Here is an 8,323-nt window from a genome sequence, read left to right as displayed (position 1 = left end):
AGTAATTGTCTTGTTTTGGGGCAAAAAACAACTCAAAATAATTTTTTGCTTAAAATAAGATAAATAATCTGCCAATGGGGTGAGAAAAATAATCTTAACTCAAACAGAAAACAAGATTATTTTTCTCACCCCATTGGCAGATTATTTATCTTATTTTAAGCAAAAACTCTCTTCATTTTGAGTTATTTTTCCCCAACACAAGACAATATTTTTTACTGGTCTAGTAAATGTTTCGTAATGTAAGAATTTTGAGATATTTTGACTAGAAACAAGACAAAAATACTAAGTAAGAAAAGCATTTTTTTGCAGTGTAGGAATTATAAAGATTTTCTTCTTCTTCTTCTTCTTCTTCTTCTTCTTCTTCTTCTTCTTCTTCTTATTATTATTATTATTATTATTATTATTAGTATATACTAAAAACACATTGGCCATCGATATATTTATAGTTGGATATATAATTCATCTAATTCATAAATATAATATCATTCAGACTATCATTATACATACAGTACACTCATGTTAAGCAATATATACAGCAAATCTCAAGTGTGTGATTTTTATATTAGTGCAAAAATGTCACCATATGATCGCCCAGCTCTAATCTGATAAATGCAACTAATGCGACTAATGTTTCAAGATATTATAAACACTAACATATTTTTTTTCTTCTGTAAAGGTGCTTTGAAACAATATGTTTCCATTTTTAAAAATGTGAATTTAACATGCACACTATGGCATAAAACATTTGCGCCTAAAGCAGCGTTTGCATCTCGTGTTCAAGAAAACAAAATCCACTTCCTGGGAAATTGCCGCAAATTATCAGTAACAAAAATTGCATTTTTGGATTGAAATGATTTTAAACCAAATCATTCTGATCACAGACTTTGACTCCAAACCAACATCTGAGATGTCGTGACGCCATTGGTCCGCTGGTTAGGCCAGTTATCCAATCACAGCCTCTGCTGAGGCAAAGCCACATGAGTGTATGAGGGATTTATTCAGTAAATGTGTTTCCATCATAGTTTATGTGCATGTCTTCTTATCGAATAAAAAATAATTATCCACCTCAATTGAGTGCCATATACTTTTTATGTGCATTTTTAAAATTTATGCTCATCTTGGTGTTTCCATCCAGTGTTTTTTTTTTTATGTGATAACCCAAAATTCACATAAAAATAGGTGTATGGAATTACAGCTAATGTGCATTGTGCTACAAATAAATTAAAATGCAGACATGTCGGTTTCGTTCTGTATTAGTGCACAGTTAAATCAATCATCTAAAGTGGATTTGTTCATATTATGCAGCCACACATGCCCTGTTGTTTTACCTTCGTACAGAGGAAGATGTCAGACACTGCAGTGCTTGCGTTTCATCGGCCGTTGTAAAGGGCTTTGTGTTGTAAGAAGTGTTTTCAGGTCCAGCCGCAGGAAGACATATTAATGCATGCTTTTTCAACATGTTTCCAAAGTTGTGCCCCTATCGACAATATTTTAACTCATGAAATACGACCCATAGGAGTGTTTACTAAATTTGTGCTCCTATCGACAATATTTTAACTCATGAAATATGACCCATAGGAGCGTTTACTAAAGTTGTGCTCCTATCGACAATATTTTAACTCATGAAATATGACCCACAGGAGCGTTTACTAAAGTTGTGCTCCTATCGACAATATTTTAACTCATGAAATACGACCCATAGGAGTGTTTACTAAATTTGTGCCCCTATAGACAATATTTTAACTCATGAAATACGACCCATAGGAGCGTTTACTAAAGTTGTGCTCCTATCGACAATATTTTAACTCATGAAATATGACCCACAGGAGCGTTTACTAAAGTTGTGCTCCTATCGACAATATTTTAACTCATGAAATACGACCCATAGGAGCGTTTACTAAAGTTGTACTCCTATCGACAATATTTGAACTCATGAAATACGACCCATAGGAGCGTTTACTAAAGTTGTACTCCTATCGACAATATTTTAACTAATGAAATACGACCCATAGGAGCGTTTACTAAAGTTGTACTCCTATCGACAATATTTGAACTCATGAAATACGACCCATAGGAGCGTTTACTGAAGTTGTACTCCTATCGACAATATTTTAACTCATGAAATACGACCCATAGGAGCGTTTACTGAAGTTGTGCTCCTATCGACAATATTTTAACTCATGAAGTACGACCCATAGGAGCGTTTACTAAAGTTGTACTCCTATCGACAATATTTTAACTCATGAAATACGACCCATAGGAGCGTTTACTAAAGTTGTGCTCCTATCGACAATATTTTAACTCATGAAATACGACCCATAGGAGCGTTTACTGAAGTTGTGCTCCTATCGACAATATTTTAACTCATGAAATACGACCCATAGGAGCGTTTACTGAAGTTGTGCTCCTATCGACAATATTTTAACTCATGAAATACGACCCATAGGAGCGTTTACTAAAGGTGTGCTCCTATCGACAATATTTTAACTCATGAAATACGACCCATAGGAGCGTTTACTGAAGTTGTACTCCTATCGACAATATTTTAACTCATGAAATACGACCCATAGGAGCGTTTACTAAAGTTGTACTCCTATCGACAATATTTTAACTCATGAAATACGACCCATAGGAGCGTTTACTGAAGTTGTACTCCTATCGACAATATTTTAACTCTTGAAATACGACCCATAGGAGCGTTTACTAAAGGTGTGCTCCTATCGACAATATTTTAACTCTTGAAATGCGACCCATAGGAGCGTTTACTAAAGTTGTGCCCCTATCGACAATATTTTAACTCATGAAATACGACCCATAGGAGCGTTTACTAAAGTTGTGCCCCTATCGACAATATTTTAACTCATGAAATACGACCCATAGGAGCGTTTACTAAATTTGTGCCCCTATCGACAATATTTTAACTCATGAAATACGACCCATAGGAGCGTTTACTAAAGTTGTGCTCCTATCGACAATATTTTAACTCATGAAATACGACCCATAGGAGCATTAACTAAAGTTGTGCCCCTATCGACAATATTTTAACTAATGAAATACGACCCATAGGAGCGTTTACTAAAGTTGTGCCCCTATCGACAATATTTTAACTCATGAAATACGACCCATAGGAGCGTTTACTAAAGTTGTGCCCCTATCGACAATATTTTAACTCATGAAATACGACCCATAGGAGCGTTTACTAAAGTTGTGCTCCTATCGACAATATTTTAACTCATGAAATACGACCCATAGGAGCGTTTACTAAAGTTGTGCCCCTATCGACAATATTTTAACTCATGAAATACGACCCATAGGAGCGTTTACTAAAGTTATGCCCCTATAGACAATATTTTAACTCATGAAATACGACCCATAGGAGCGTTTACTAAAGTTGTGCCCCTATCGACAATATTTTAACTCATGAAATACGACCCATAGGAGCGTTTACTAAAGTTGTGCTCCTATCGACAATATTTTAACTCATGAAATAAGACCCATAGGAGCGTTTACTAATGTTGTACTCCTATCGACAATATTTTAACTCTTGAAATATGACCCATAGGAGCGTTTACTAAAGTTGTGCTCCTATCGACAATATTTTAACTCTTGAAATACGACCCATAGGAGCGTTTACTAAAGTTGTGCTCCTATCCACAATATTTTAACTCATGAAATGCGACCCATAGGAGCGTTTACTAAAGTTGTGCCCCTATCGACAATATTTTAACTAATGAAATACGACCCATAGGAGCGTTTACTAAAGTTGTGCCCCTATCGACAATATTTTAACTCATGAAATACGACCCATAGGAGCGTTTTCCTAAAGTTGTGCTCCTATCAACAATATTTTAACTCATGAAATACGACCCATAGGAGCGTTTGCTAAAGTTGTGCTCCTATCGACAATATTTTAACTCATGAAATACGACCCATAGGAGCGTTTACTAAAGTTGTGCCCCTATCGACAATATTTGAACTCATGAAATACGACCCATAGGAGCGTTTACTAAAGTTGTGTAACGTCACAGACAAGGGAAAAGGGTGCGAGGACTCAAGTGCAGAAAAAGATGATTTATTTACAAAAACAAAACATAAACTCAAAACAAAACCCACGAGGGGGAAAAACACATAATAGAATAATATAAATACAAACTTAAACAAACCAACAGAATCACGGGGAGGACGGAAGACGCAGACATTACACAAGGATCCAACACAGACTGACAAACACAAGGAGATTATAAAGGGAACAAACAAGGCAGATAATGAGGGAGAACAGGTGGGGCAAATAAAGCAATAACCAGATAACAAGAAGGGCGGGGTTGACAGTAGCACATGCAAGACATGACAGAACCCACATGTGCACACAAGACAGGACAGGCATGTGACATTACCCCCTCCTTAAGGAGCGGCTACCAGACGCTCCACTAGGGACGGGCGGGACAGACCAGGGAGGGACGGGAGGGACAGACCAGGGCGGGGCGGGAGGGACAGACCAGGGCGGGGCGGGAGGGACAGACCAGGGCGGGACGGGAGGGACAGACCAGGGCGGGACGGGCGGGGCAGACCAGGGGGGCACGGGAGGGACAGACCAGGGGGGCACGGGAGGGACAGACCAGGGGGGCACGGGAGGGACAGACCAGGGGGGCACGGGAGGGACAGACCAGGGGGGCACGGGAGGGACAGACCAGGGGGGCACGGGAGGGACTGACCAGGGGGGCACGGGAGGGACAGGAGAAACAGACAAGGAAGGAACAGACAAGGGAGGGGTCAACAAGGGACACATGAGGAAAACAAAAAGTTCAGGCACCCAGGGCGGCGCACGGAGAGCAGGACGCCTCAGCGGCGCACGGAGAGCAGGACGCCTCAGCGGCGCACGGAGAGCAGGACGCCTCAGCGGCGCACGGAGAGCAGGACGCCTCAGCGGCGCACGGAGAGCAGGACGCCTCAGCGGCGCACGGAGAGCAGGACGCCTCAGCGGCGCACGGAGAGCAGGACGCCTGGGAGGCGCGGTGAGAGCTGGACGCCTGGGAGGCGCGGTGAGAGCTGGACGCCTGGGAGGCGCGGTGAGAGCTGGACGCCTGGGAGGCGCGGTGAGAGCTGGACGCCTGGGAGGCGCGGTGAGAGCTGGACGCCTGGGAGGCGCGGTGAGAGCTGGACGCCTGGGAGGCGCGGTGAGAGCTGGACGCCTGGGAGGCGCGGTGAGAGCTGGACGCCTGGGAGGCGCGGTGAGAGCAGGACGCCTGGGAGGTGCGGTGAGAGCAGGACGCCTGGGAGGCATCTCCGGCCCAGCGGCGTCCACCGGAATGCGATCCACCAGCACAGGGACCACCGGAACACTATCCACCGGAACAGAGACCACCGGCATCGGGACCACCGGAACACGATCCACCGGAATAGAGACCACCGGAACACGATCTACCGGTACAGGGACCTCCGGAACACGATCCACCGGAATAGGGACCACCAGAACACGATCCACCGGCACAGGGACCACCGGAACACGATCCACCGGCACAGGGACCACCGGAACACGATCCACCGGCACAGGGACCACCGGAACACGATCCACCGGCACAGGGACCACCAGAACACGATCCACCGGCACAGGGACAACCGGCACAGGGACCACCGGAACACGGTCCACCGGCACAGGGACCACCGGAACACGATCCACCGGAATCGGGACCACCGGAACACGATCCGCCGGTACTGGGACCACCGGCATGCGATCCGCCGGCACTGGGACCACCGGCACAGGGACCACTGGAGCTGGGACCACAAGAACAGGCACGGAGGGAGCCTTCCTTCTCCTCCTCCTTTTAGAGACCACCGGAGCTTGGGCCACTGGAACTGGGGCCACTGGAACAGGAACCACCGGAGCTATCCAGCCCCTGGTCCTAGAGGGACTGGAGTCCAGCTGTTCCACAAACTCCCAAAAGTCCGGGGTTCCCATTCTCTCAACCTCCATGGGGCTGAGAGGCATGTCCAGGCAGAGGTTAAACACCTCTGCCTTCTCTGTCTCATTGAGGTACAGGTGATGCACCTCAATAAGGAATTTGCAGGCGAACTCTCTTACACCCGCCCCCTGTTGGCGGATGTATTTAGAGTTCACCTGCCGCATCACCTGTACGTGCCTGGTTAGCTCCATAGTTCAAAGAGCAAACAACAAAAATAAACAATCCTCTTGCTGAGTCCTCTATGGTTGGATCCTTCTGTCACGTCACAGACAAGGGAAAAGGGTGCGAGGACTCAAGTGCAGAAAAAGATGATTTATTTACAAAAACAAAACATAAACTCAAAACAAAACCCACGAGGGGGAAAAACACATAATAGAATAATATAAATACAAACTTAAACAAACCAACAGAATCACGGGGAGGACGGAAGACGCAGACATTACACAAGGATCCAACACAGACTGACAAACACAAGGAGATTATAAAGGGAACAAACAAGGCAGATAATGAGGGAGAACAGGTGGGGCAAATAAACCAATAACCAGATAACAAGAAGGGCGGGGTTGACAGTAGCACATGCAAGACATGACAGAACCCACATGTGCACACAAGACAGGACAGGCATGTGACAAGTTGTGCCCCTATCGACAATATTTGAACTCATGAAATACGACCCATAGGAGTGTTTACTAAAGTTGTGCTCCTATCGACAATATTTTAACTCTTGAAATACGACCCATAGGAGCGTTTTCCTAAAGTTGTGCTCCTATCGACAATATTTTAACTAATGAAATACGACCCATAGGAGCGTTTACTAAAGTTGTTCTCCTATCGATAATATTTTAACTCTTGAAATACGACTCATAGGAGCGTTTTCTAAAGTTGTGCTCCTATCGACAATATTTTAACTCATGAAATACGACCCATAGGAGCGTTTACTAAAGTTGTTCTCCTATCGATAATATTTTAGCTCTTGAAATACGACCCATAGGAGCGTTTTCCTAAAGTTGTGCTCCTATCGACAATATTTTAACTCATGAAATACGACCCATAGGAGCGTTTACTAAAGTTGTGCTCCTATCGACAATATTTTAACTCATGAAATACGACCCATAGGAGCGTTTACTAAAGTTGTGCTCCTATCGACAATATTTTAACTCATGAAATACGACCCATAGGAGTGTTTACTAAAGTTGTGCTCCTATCGACAATATTTTAACTCATGAAATACGACCCATAGGAGCGTTTACTAAAGTTGTGCTCCTATCGACAATATTTTAACTCATGAAATACGACCCATAGGAGCGTTTACTAAAGTTGTGCTCCTATCGACAATATTTTAACTCATGAAATACGACCCATTGGAGCGTTTGCTAAAGTTGTGCTCCTATCGACAATATTTTAACTCATGAAATACGACCCATAGGAGCGTTTACTAAAGTTGTGCTCCTATCGACAATATTTTAACTCATGAAATACGACCCATAGGAGCGTTTACTAAAGTTGTGCTCCTATCGACAATATTTTAACTCATGAAATACGACCCATTGGAGCGTTTGCTAAAGTTGTGCTCCTATCGACAATATTTTAACTCATGAAATACGACCCATAGGAGCGTTTACTAAAGTTGTGCTCCTATCGACAATATTTTAACTCATGAAATACGACCCATAGGAGCGTTTACTAAAGTTGTGCCCCTATCGACAATATTTTAACTCATGAAATACAACCCATAGGAGCGTTTACTTAAGTTGTGCCCCTATCGACAATATTTTAACTCATGAAATACGACCCATAGGAGCGTTTACTAAAGTTGTGCCCCTATCGACAATATTTTAACTCATGAAATACGACCCATAGGAGCGTTTACTAAAGTTGTGCCCCTATCGACAATATTTTAACTCATGAAATACGACCCATAGGAGCGTTTACTAAAGTTATGCCCCTATAGACAATATTTTAACTCATGAAATACGACCCATAGGAGCGTTTACTAAAGTTGTGCTCCTATCGACAATATTTTAACTCATGAAATACGACCCATAGGAGCGTTTACTAAAGTTGTGCCCCTATAGACAATATTTTAACTCATGAAATACGACCCATAGGAGCGTTTACTAAAGTTGTGCTCCTATCGACAATATTTTAACTCATGAAATACGACCCATAGGAGCGTTTACTAAAGTTGTGCTCCTATCGACAATATTTTAACTCATGAAATACGACCCATAGGAGCGTTTACTAAAGTTGTGCTCCTATCGACAATATTTTAACTCTTGAAATGCGACCCATAGGAGCGTTTACTAAAGTTGTGCCCCTATCGACAATATTTTAACTCATGAAATACGACCCATAGGAGCGTT

The sequence above is a fragment of the Pseudorasbora parva genome, chromosome 10, assembly GCF_024679245.1.
Source record: "Pseudorasbora parva isolate DD20220531a chromosome 10, ASM2467924v1, whole genome shotgun sequence".
Taxonomy (NCBI): domain Eukaryota; kingdom Metazoa; phylum Chordata; class Actinopteri; order Cypriniformes; family Gobionidae; genus Pseudorasbora; species Pseudorasbora parva.
The sequence above is the reverse complement of the archived record's forward strand: the minus strand, read 5'-3'. Positions refer to the sequence as shown.